The 9,757-nt window shown below is 41.1% G+C and overlaps 1 long non-coding RNA gene across 1 annotated transcript; it reads left to right on the forward strand.

Annotated features, from left to right (window-relative positions):
* Nucleotides 1-5,983: 5,983 nt before the first annotated feature.
* LOC116097674 lies at nt 5,984-9,045 on the forward strand. The gene is made up of 3 exons (XR_004121513.1): nt 5,984-6,165; nt 8,453-8,536; nt 8,989-9,045. It is a non-coding gene; the product is annotated as an uncharacterized LOC116097674 (long non-coding RNA).
* The last annotated feature ends 712 nt before the right edge of the window (nt 9,046-9,757 follow it).

Raw genomic sequence — 9,757 nt, forward strand, 5'->3', positions numbered from 1 at the left:
ATTCATTGTTTTTAATAGCTGAGTAGTACTCCATTGTGTAGATGTATCACAATTTCTGTATCCACTCCGAAGAGCCACTTCTAATCTAGATCTTTGAGGTGGAAAGGCACACCTTTAATCTGGGCCAGGCCTTCTGCGGGAAGCCTATATAAGGATAGGGAAGAGGACAAGGTCTCTCTTCTGTTTGCTCCTTGTCTTTCTAGTAAGTCTACATTTCACTGGCAATAGTGCCTTCTTCTTCAGGATTCTAGTGGATATTAAAGGCCAGCTGAGACATCTACCCTCAAGGGACAAATAGCTACTGTATTTTCAGACATTCCATTCATAGATAGCCATTATTGGATTTGCTGGCCCACAGCTCATAATTCATTCTAAAAAAAACCCACTCTATGTAGAGAGATTCATTCTATAAGTTCTGTTACTCTAGATAACCCTAACTATGTAATAACGGTTGTGTTATTATAACCATACTAATAACCTCAACATTTAGTCCAGTAACATTTTTCTAAATACAAAATATAGCAAATGTATTTCAAGGTTTTTTTTCCTTCCAATTTCTAGAACCCTCTGATATGAGAGCTCAAAAAATGCAATGAATCTCCTGGTTTCTCATTGTGTATTTGCTACAATTTATGGTCACATTTAAAGTAACTCACACCAAAATTTTTTGTACTCATGCCTCCAATTTTTGAGATTTGATTTCTGTTTCTATTCAGGGTTTCCATCTGCCTGGCTTTAAATTTATTTTATAACCTGTCTGAAGCAGTTAAACTTTCACAAAAGTATCTCTTCAGTTCCAAAGATAGATGACCTAGAAGGACCTTTGAAATACACTAGTCCTATGGAATTTCTTTCCTACCAACACCTCTGAAGAACAGAGCACATTTCTGTCAAACACAGCAGTTCAATAGAATCTACATTTTCAATGTTGGGGCCAGCCATAAGTGGAGTAAGGAGTAGAATTTGCCCATAGGATTTTGTGGGGTTAAGGAGATATCTAGGAGAATCAGATGAGATGAATGAAAGAATTCTTCCAATTCAGAGTTCTCACTCTTTTTTTTTTTTTAAAGTGGCTGGAGAAACAGCCATAGGTGCTGGGAACTGAACTCTTATATTTTAGGTTGTGAGCGTAGCCTTTAACGGCTGAGCCATCTCTCCAGCCCCAGAGTTCTCACTCTTAAGGCAGAGTCACAGGGCTGGAAATCTATTGTTACAGTTTGTCTCAGAACTGCAGCTGGAACTAAGCTTTTGACCACTCATCTAAGACTTTGTCTTCAATACCATATCACGGTCCTACGTTCATGTGTTCGTGTCCTAAAACATTCTGTGTCTTTGTTTGTTAACAATATCAACTGATTTTGAATAATTTAATTTAAAACAAACTTAAAATTACACTGAATAATTCATGAAATTGGGAAAGCAGTCTCTGACCAGATACCCTGTCCCCCATTCCCAGGAATAAAGAGACATTCTTTCTTAGCATGACTCAGCAGTAGTGGCATGACCTCTGCTCAGGGTGCCATGAAGTTTGTGTTACGCACCTATACTCTGGCAGGTCAGGAACTGGAGGTGCTGGTCAGAGGTCTCCTCAGACACCATCTCAGAAGGAGAAACCACATCTCTAAAGAACACTTGGGTATTGTTGAGCCAGGAATGCAGTGCTGAGAGTTGGGATGCAGAACAACAGCCATACATTCACTCAAAACCCATCCTGAGGAGCTGTCCTTCCATTAGTGTCTTCAAGCCTTTCCTTTCCTTATAGTCAGTCATCCTGGTAGAATTTCTCGATGCGTCTGCTGTGATCACAATAGGGTGGCTCCCCTCCACCATCAGGCATGGGTAGACCATGGACAGGGGGAATTGTTCCCGGAAGGAAGATTTGCCCAAAAGAATGAAATGAGAGTAGACAAGTCTCAAACAGTTACCACTGGAGGGGAGGGAATTGTAGGGAACTCATGTCAGCTTTTTTTTCTCTCTCTCTAGTGAGTTTTTGAGGAGGAGAGATAGGAAAGCAGGATCCGGAGCATGTGAGATCAGAGGCTGTTGAAAAGCACAGAGGAGACAGAGAAGCATAAATGTGTAATAATCAGATAAACGACTCCCCTCTACCCAGGGGGTCTGTTCATCTTTCCAGGAGACTGAAGGTAAAAACAGGAATGTGGAACTAAGAGAGTGGAAACAGTAAGAATGGATGGTAAGCACACCCTGGAGGCCAGGGCCCACTGTGAGGAGAATGTAGTTTCCATTTGGTTCTGGGTCCAGGAGGAAATAGGAACAGGAAATTCTCACCAACTTCCTCTTGACATTACTTCAGCCTGTGCTAGGCTTTCTCTGGTTTGAGGGGATCCATGACCCAGAAAATATCAGACAGCCCTTCTACTGGCGTGTGGAGAGGTAGTCAGGTGTGCCCTAGGAGAGGCTGAACACAGGAGTGTGGCTGGATAGCTGATATATGAGGCAAAGCCAAGTGCGTAGAAATGGTGTGTAACTGACAGGGAAAGGTCAGCTCCCTAGATTCCAGAAAATACGTGAAAAACAGGAATATAACATGGAGTGATGTGAATGAATAAGGTATTACCTTGAGTTGTACTTGGAGTCAAATTATATTGGAGATCTGGCTGGAAAAATCCACCCTAAAGGGTCTTTCTGAAAAGGTTAATTTTTTTTTTTTACCTGCTTATGTTAATATATACTGTGCCATGAAAAATGCACCTTTTCAAGAGAATTGTAGCCCCTGGGCATCACTACCTCCACAGTCCATTTTTTTTAGAAGCTACAAAATGGAAAGAAAGTGACAGACCAAGTGCCTGAGACTCTAAAGGACAGGGTGTTTGTGAGCCTGCCAGTATTTACAGCCCTATTCCCCAGCAGGGGAAGCAAAAGTGAGGGCTATTCCTTTTCAGTGTGAAGCAGAGCGATACAGTTTTATAGACTGCTTTGGGATTTGGTACTACTGAGAATCAGAATGGTAACACAAGCTTGAAAAGCAAGGAGGAGGCAGCTAAGGAGAAATCCAAACTGGGATAAGTGAGGGGTCACTTATGCCTCTGGGAAATCTCAATCTTCACTCTGAGTTGCATCCCCACTCCCCGCCACTCCCTCTAACAGGCCTTGGAAGCATCCTCAAAAAACACCATAATGGCTTGACATTGCTTTGGCTGACACTGGCATTGCTCAGGTCTCAGAGAGAGGTTTAAGCCAGTGGGGGGAAGAGGTTAAGTTCCAGATTAAATTGCTTTGCTTTTAAACATTTTGTAGGAGCACATAGTTTTGCATGTGCCGCTGTGGGCTGTGCATGTATCTATTTATGTATACATGTTTGTGAGAGTATGGGTGGGTACATGCATGTGTGCGAATGCCCAAGCCTACACATGCATGTTGAAGCCTAAGGATGATGTCAGAGGTCCTCCTGGACCGCGCTCTCTACCTTTTACATGAAGACAGGTTCTCTCAGTTAAACACAGCACTCCTAGTCTAAGTGGTCTGGCTTTAGCCAAGATGCTCAGAGGATACCCTGTCTCTCTCTCTGGCCTCTATACTTACAGACAGGCTGCAATGCATACCCGGCGTTCACATGGCTCACACTTGCATGGCAGCACTTTGCCCACTGAGCTACAGCCTTAGCCAGGAACTCAGTTTATAGAATTTTTATAAAAATCATTTTTTCTTTCTTTCTACAAGATAAGCTTGCTCTGGGAATAGAGTAATAAAAAAGAAATAAATTTATATGTATTATCAACCCATAAAATAAATCACATTCAAATTTTACTGATTTCCCTGTTTTGTAATGAATCACCTATGTAGTAGTGACTTAAAAGTGCATCTTGCAATACTTTAAACTTGTAAGTACAAACAATCTGCAAGCTCACTCTCAGGAAATATGGGAGGACTTACTCCGGATGTAAATACCCCTGTCCGACTAAAAGCACCGTGTACAAACTTTTTCCATTGAGACAGCCCCTAGTGATCTGCCATCTCCTTATTCAATTTTAATTTTTAGAATCTCTCTGCCCTTGTGGGTTTTTTTTCTTGGTTTTTAATTTTTGGAGGTCAGTTACTGTCTTGTTGCTGAATGTGTTCTACTTCAGACTAATAGGAAGAATTTGTTTTTGTTTTTTTTTTTTTAAATGGAAATACAAATGCAGATGCTTGAAGCCAACCATTGGACTGAGCACAGGGACCCCAATGGAGGAGTTAGGGGAAGGACTGAAGGAGCTGAAGGGGCCTTCAGTCCCCTCACTTATGAAGGGGTGAGGAGGCCCTTGGTCCTATGAAGGCTTGATGCCCCAGTGTAGAGGAATGCTAGGGCAGTGAGGCTGGAGTGGGTGGGTTGGTGAGGGAGCACCCTAATAGAAGCAGGGTAAGGGGGGATGGGATAGGGGATTTACACAGGGGAAACCAGGAAAGGGGATAACACTTGAAATGTAAATAAATAAAATATCCAATTTTTAAAAAATGAAAATTATATACATAGTATTACAGAAAACAGATTCACAGTAGAAGAGGCAGAGTATACTTAAGGAAGAACATTGTAGACTGGGGAATTGACGGAACTTCCACAGCACTTGAGGCCCAAGCATAAAGAGATGAATTCGGGCCCCAGAACCCACACTAAAGAGCCCTGGCACAGTCGTGTGTCCCTGTTTTCTAAGGAGAGGGGAAGTGAAGACAGGAGGCTCCCTGGGGATTCTGGCCAGCCAGTCTAGCAGAGTTAATGATTTTCTAAGTTCAGTAAAAGGTTTGTCCCAGTGAATAAGGTAAAGAGCAGATGAAGAAGAGAATTGATGTTGACTTCTCGCCTTCACACACATACAAACACATGTACACAAGCACATACACACATGAACGTGTACATAAATACATCATTGTGGAAACTTCAAGCTATGGGATCAGGCTTGTTTAATATTGCCTCACAGTTCCAAGTTTAAAATTATCACAGTTGTTAGAACGTACACTTTATTTTGTATAGACACCAAATGCACATGAAAACTAACTAAGAAGGTTGTGAGTCTCTAAAAGAGACCCACAAGCTGCCTGCTTTCAGAGTGATGTCCATACTTCAGTGAGGCGCTTGTATTCAAACACCTATTCATGTGGGAAGAAGAGTGTGATCCATTTAGGGTCTCTAAACTGGATGGCTAAGAGTGCTCCTCTTCCTGCCCATTGCTGTGATGGCTCATGTTCTGAGTTTATGGGGAAGGGCTATGATTTGCTGCTTGGCAGCTTCAAGTGGGCTGTGAAAACATTCCTCAGCAGACAAAGGCCATAGCACAATCAGTCTAACCTTTTTTTTTTTTTTTTTTTTTTTTTTTTTTTTTTTTTTTTTTTTTTTTGACAAAGCCAGGCTTCAGAAGCTAGCAACCTTTTCAGTTCTGTAGGATAAGGTAAAGGAACAGGGGAGACCAAACCAGGCAAGGTGACTCATGCCTAAAATCCCATCACTTTGGAGGCTGAGGCAGGAGATTGCTCGTAGTGTGTCTGAGGCTAGCCTTGGGTTATATAGCAACTTCCAGGCAATAATTGAGGCCATTTCTCAAATAGCAAGGAAGGAAGGAAGGAAGGAAGGAAGGAAGGAAGGAAGGAAGGAAGGAAGGAAGGTAGGGAGGGAGGGAGGGAGGGAGGGAAGGATAAAGGGAGGGAGGAAGGGAAGGAGGAAAGGAGGGGGAAAGAAAGAAAGAAAGAAAGAAAGAAAGGAAGGAAGGAAGGAAGAAAGAAAGAAAGAAAGGAGAAAGAAAGCAAGGAAGGAAGAAAGAAAGAAAGGAAGAAATTAAGAAAGAAAGAAAGAAAGAAGAAAGAAAGAAAAGAAGAAAGGAAGAAAGAAAGAAAGAAAGGAAGAAAGGAAGGAAGAAAGACCAGATCATTAGCTTTGTAGCTAGGTCATTGAATACAAACAAAATTGTATAGAAGCCTAGGCAGTTAGGAACGTTGGGAGTGACCGAGTGTTGAGAAAGTGGGTTGCTCTCTGTGGAGTGTCTGTTGATCGAACTCCTGGGAGGTATGGAGGCTATTATGACTCCAGAAGATAGGCCAGAAACAAAGCTATCAGAAGATTCACAGTGCATTTTTGGAAGCAACACAATGTACACGACAGCATTTTGTGACATGAAACACAAATGGAAGTTATCGTTAATATCACTGTCATCACCACACAGCTCTGGAAACTTGGTAAGTCTATATGTTGGAAAAGATGGAAACAAATAAGAACATTCTTTCTTCTTTCTTTCCTTCCTTCCTTTCTTTCTTCCTTCCTTCCTTCCTTTCTTTCTTTCTTTCTTCCTTTCTCTCTTTTTACTTCTCTCTCTTTCTTTCTTTCTTTCTTATTTTCTTTCTTTCTTATTTTCTTTCTTTCTCTCTCTTTACTTCTCTCTTTCCTTCTTTCTTATTTTCTTTCTTTCTTTCTCTCCTTCTCTCTTTCTTTCTTATTTTCTTTCTTCCTTTCTTTCTTTCTCTCTTTCTTTCTTTCTCTCTTTCTTGCTTTCTTTCTCTCTTTCTTTCTCCCCCTCTCTCTCTATCTCCTTATCTTCTTTCTTTCTTTCTTCTTTTTTTCTTTCTTTCTTTTCTTTTCTTTCTTATGTAGACACTCTGTAGACCTTGCTGGCTTGGATTTCCTATGTAGGTTAGTCTTGCCTTGAATTCATAGAGATTTACCTGTCTCTGTATAGTAGGTTTGGCCTAAGGTTGCTTGTATCATAATGTTAATTTTGGTCCCCAGTACTGCTTAAATGAGTATCTGCACTTAATACACTGAGAGATCCTATCCCCAGTTGGTTCTGATTGGTAAATAAAGGTGCTGGCAGCCAATGGTTGAACAGTGCAGACAGAGGCAGGACTTTTAGGATTCCCTGGCTTGGGACCAAAAGAAGGGAGAGAAGGAGGAGATTTACCATTCCAGGAGAAGGAGAGGAGAGACACCATGCCTGAGAAGAGTGGAGGACAGGGAGTCAGCATGTGAAGGAGCTGGAAGAGTGCAGCCCAGTTGGGCAGCCCTCAGGGTCCACCACAAGCCAAGGTAAAAATATAGAATTTATTAATTATAAACTTGAGTTTATTGGCAGGAGGTAGATTTATCTCATGGAAGTTAGGAAGTGGTCCAGCTGTTGCCCTGTTTAGGACTTATCAAAATATAAAGGCTGTGTGTGTATATCATTCAGGAATAAAAACCCATTGGGGTGGTAGCAGAAACCAGCTGCTGGGATTTATATAGAGAAAATATTATATTATATATAGAAAATATTGCTACGCCTCTGCCTCCTCCTTTTTTTCCTGAGACAGGTTTTCTCTATATAGCCCTGGCTGTCCTGGAACTCATTCTGTAGACCAGGTTGGCCTCGAACTCAGAAATCCATCTGCCTCTGCCTCCCAAGTGCTGGGGATTAAAGGCGTGTGCCACCACCGCCTGGGACCTCTGCCTCCTAAGTGCTGAGATTAACTGGGTGCACACTACAACCTGCAAGAGATTTTTGACCCAACAATTTGAAATGATGTATCAGTCTTAGATACCAGTAGAAGTAAAATAATATGATGGGTATGCATAAACTTGAAATTTAAAATGTCTCAAGTACATATTCAGGGAAAGTTTGTGAGTTCAGGTTTCAGGTGGTATATCTGTTGACTTAGTATGCCTAACACCATGTAAAACAGATATTTCTGTGAACAAGATGAGAAGATATTACATGCCAAGGGGATTTTAGAATTTCTCACAATCTTATGAAAATTATCTTAGCACATTGGCAGAGCACGCACACAGAGGACTATCTTCTTCACTCTCTTTTATGTGCTGCCTCAAATGGCAGAAATTGAATTCTATGAGGTTGAATTTTAAATCTCTCTAATGTTGACATTTCCTCTGTCTTCCAAAATTGTGCTGGACCCTCTATAAGGAATTCAGAAAGCACTTGGTGATTATAAAGTACAGGATGGCCAGAGTTCCAGTCAATAACAAAGGAAAGAGACAACTGAAGGAACCCATGACCCATATCCTATAGGTAACAAAAAACAATGGAAGATACAGAGTAGAGAGGGAATAAAGTAAAATAAGGTGTTTTGTTTTGTTTAAACGAATAAGCCTTTTGAAGCTGTAGGAAGCCATTACAGAACTTTCTAGAATGAGTCACAAAGAAACAGTAGGTTGAGAAGAGCTTGATGTGGTAGCTAGGCCAGAAAGAAAGGAAGACCAATGAGGAGAAAGGATGGCATGGAATGTGATGGAGGAAAGACTTGCTGTCCAAAATTTAGCTATCAGAATTCATATCAATTACTCTTTTCTTTGCTGTGACAAACTCCTCAACAAGAGGCAACTTAAAAGGGGAGAAGATTTTTAAGAAGGAATGCAGTCCATCAGGGCAAGGAAGGCATGGTGGTAGGAGACTGAGGCAGATGGGCACAGTGTGTCCTCTGTCAGGAAGCACAGAGAGATGAACGCAGGTGCTCAGCTTTTCTTCTTCCCCTTTAGTCCTTCAGGCCAATACCTAAGTTGATAGACAGTGCCATCTCTTTGAGGAAGCCAAGGAACTCTTCAACTCTGAGATTAATTTAGGTGAGTAAAACTCTGAAATGGAAGGGAGCCTGAATTCATTGCTAGTGTTTTTAATACTCCTTGCTGTTTTCATTTTGTATACATGTATATAGCAAGGTTTGTGCATTCATATATGTCTTTAGAGATGGGATAAGCAGAGAAACTAAAAGAGAGATGGATCTTTCCAGTTCAGTTAAAGTCCCCTGGGGAAACTCCTTCACCGATACATGTGAGAGTTTCGCTAGTGACTCTAAAACCTGTCACTTTTACAATCAACATAATTTATCACATATCCAAACTGGTCCTGTGGTTCAAAGGATTTGGAAAAGCAAGGGAGGATGTATCAATGAGTGTTTAAGATGTCAGTGTGAGATTCTCTCTGCCGTAATGTTGGTTGAAGCTTCAATGAAGGAGGACAAAAGAGAAGGCCTGACTCCTATTCCTAATATTTTGAAATATGGTTCTTTTTCCAGGAGACCAAAGAGAACTAGCAAACAAACAAAACCTGCAGATATTTAGAAGACTGAGAGAACAACATACCAACTTATATGGTAAATAATTTTTAAAAAAATCAAATGAGCTCTATGAAATTCTTTGCCACCATATCTGTATCTCAGGTAGATGAGAGCACTCATGTATGCAGTTCCAAAATCAAGCAGAGATAGATGGGTTCCAAGGAATCCAAGGGGGCTTAGAAAAACAGAATTGATGAGGCATAGAGGCAAATGATTGGGAGTGGCCATCCATCTGGGGTTTGTGTGAAGTTAGAGCTTGCTATGGACAGGGTAGGTTAGGAGTCGTTCTAGCTTTGTACAAGAGGATTACCTCTTGATTCTTGAGGCTTGATTCTTCTGGATAGCATTTTTCTCCTCAAACCCACTTCATACTGTCATTCTCTCCACTGAACTTTCTTCCACTGAAAATGTCTTGTCACTCTCTGTGTCCACCTTAACTGCCCACCATAGCTCTTCTCGGCTTATTGTTTCTTTGTGTCTCATTCTGCCTATGAATCCATGTCTCCTACCTGACCAATCTCTAGTAGAAATCAGGGGGCCTTGAGAGGAAAAAATGGAAAGTAGAGAGATTGCCACAGAATCCTATTAACCTTTGCCAGTTTTCCATTTTAGAGGCCTAAGACTAGAAGGAAATAAATATGTAAATGATTCAGTCTACCATTAAGTTTTTTTATATGAAAACATACTGGTTGTGTAGCCAAGATCTCTTCTAGTTATGACTGGTGGA

Source organism: Mastomys coucha, unplaced genomic scaffold, assembly GCF_008632895.1.
Source record: "Mastomys coucha isolate ucsf_1 unplaced genomic scaffold, UCSF_Mcou_1 pScaffold2, whole genome shotgun sequence".
Lineage (NCBI taxonomy): Eukaryota > Metazoa > Chordata > Mammalia > Rodentia > Muridae > Mastomys > Mastomys coucha.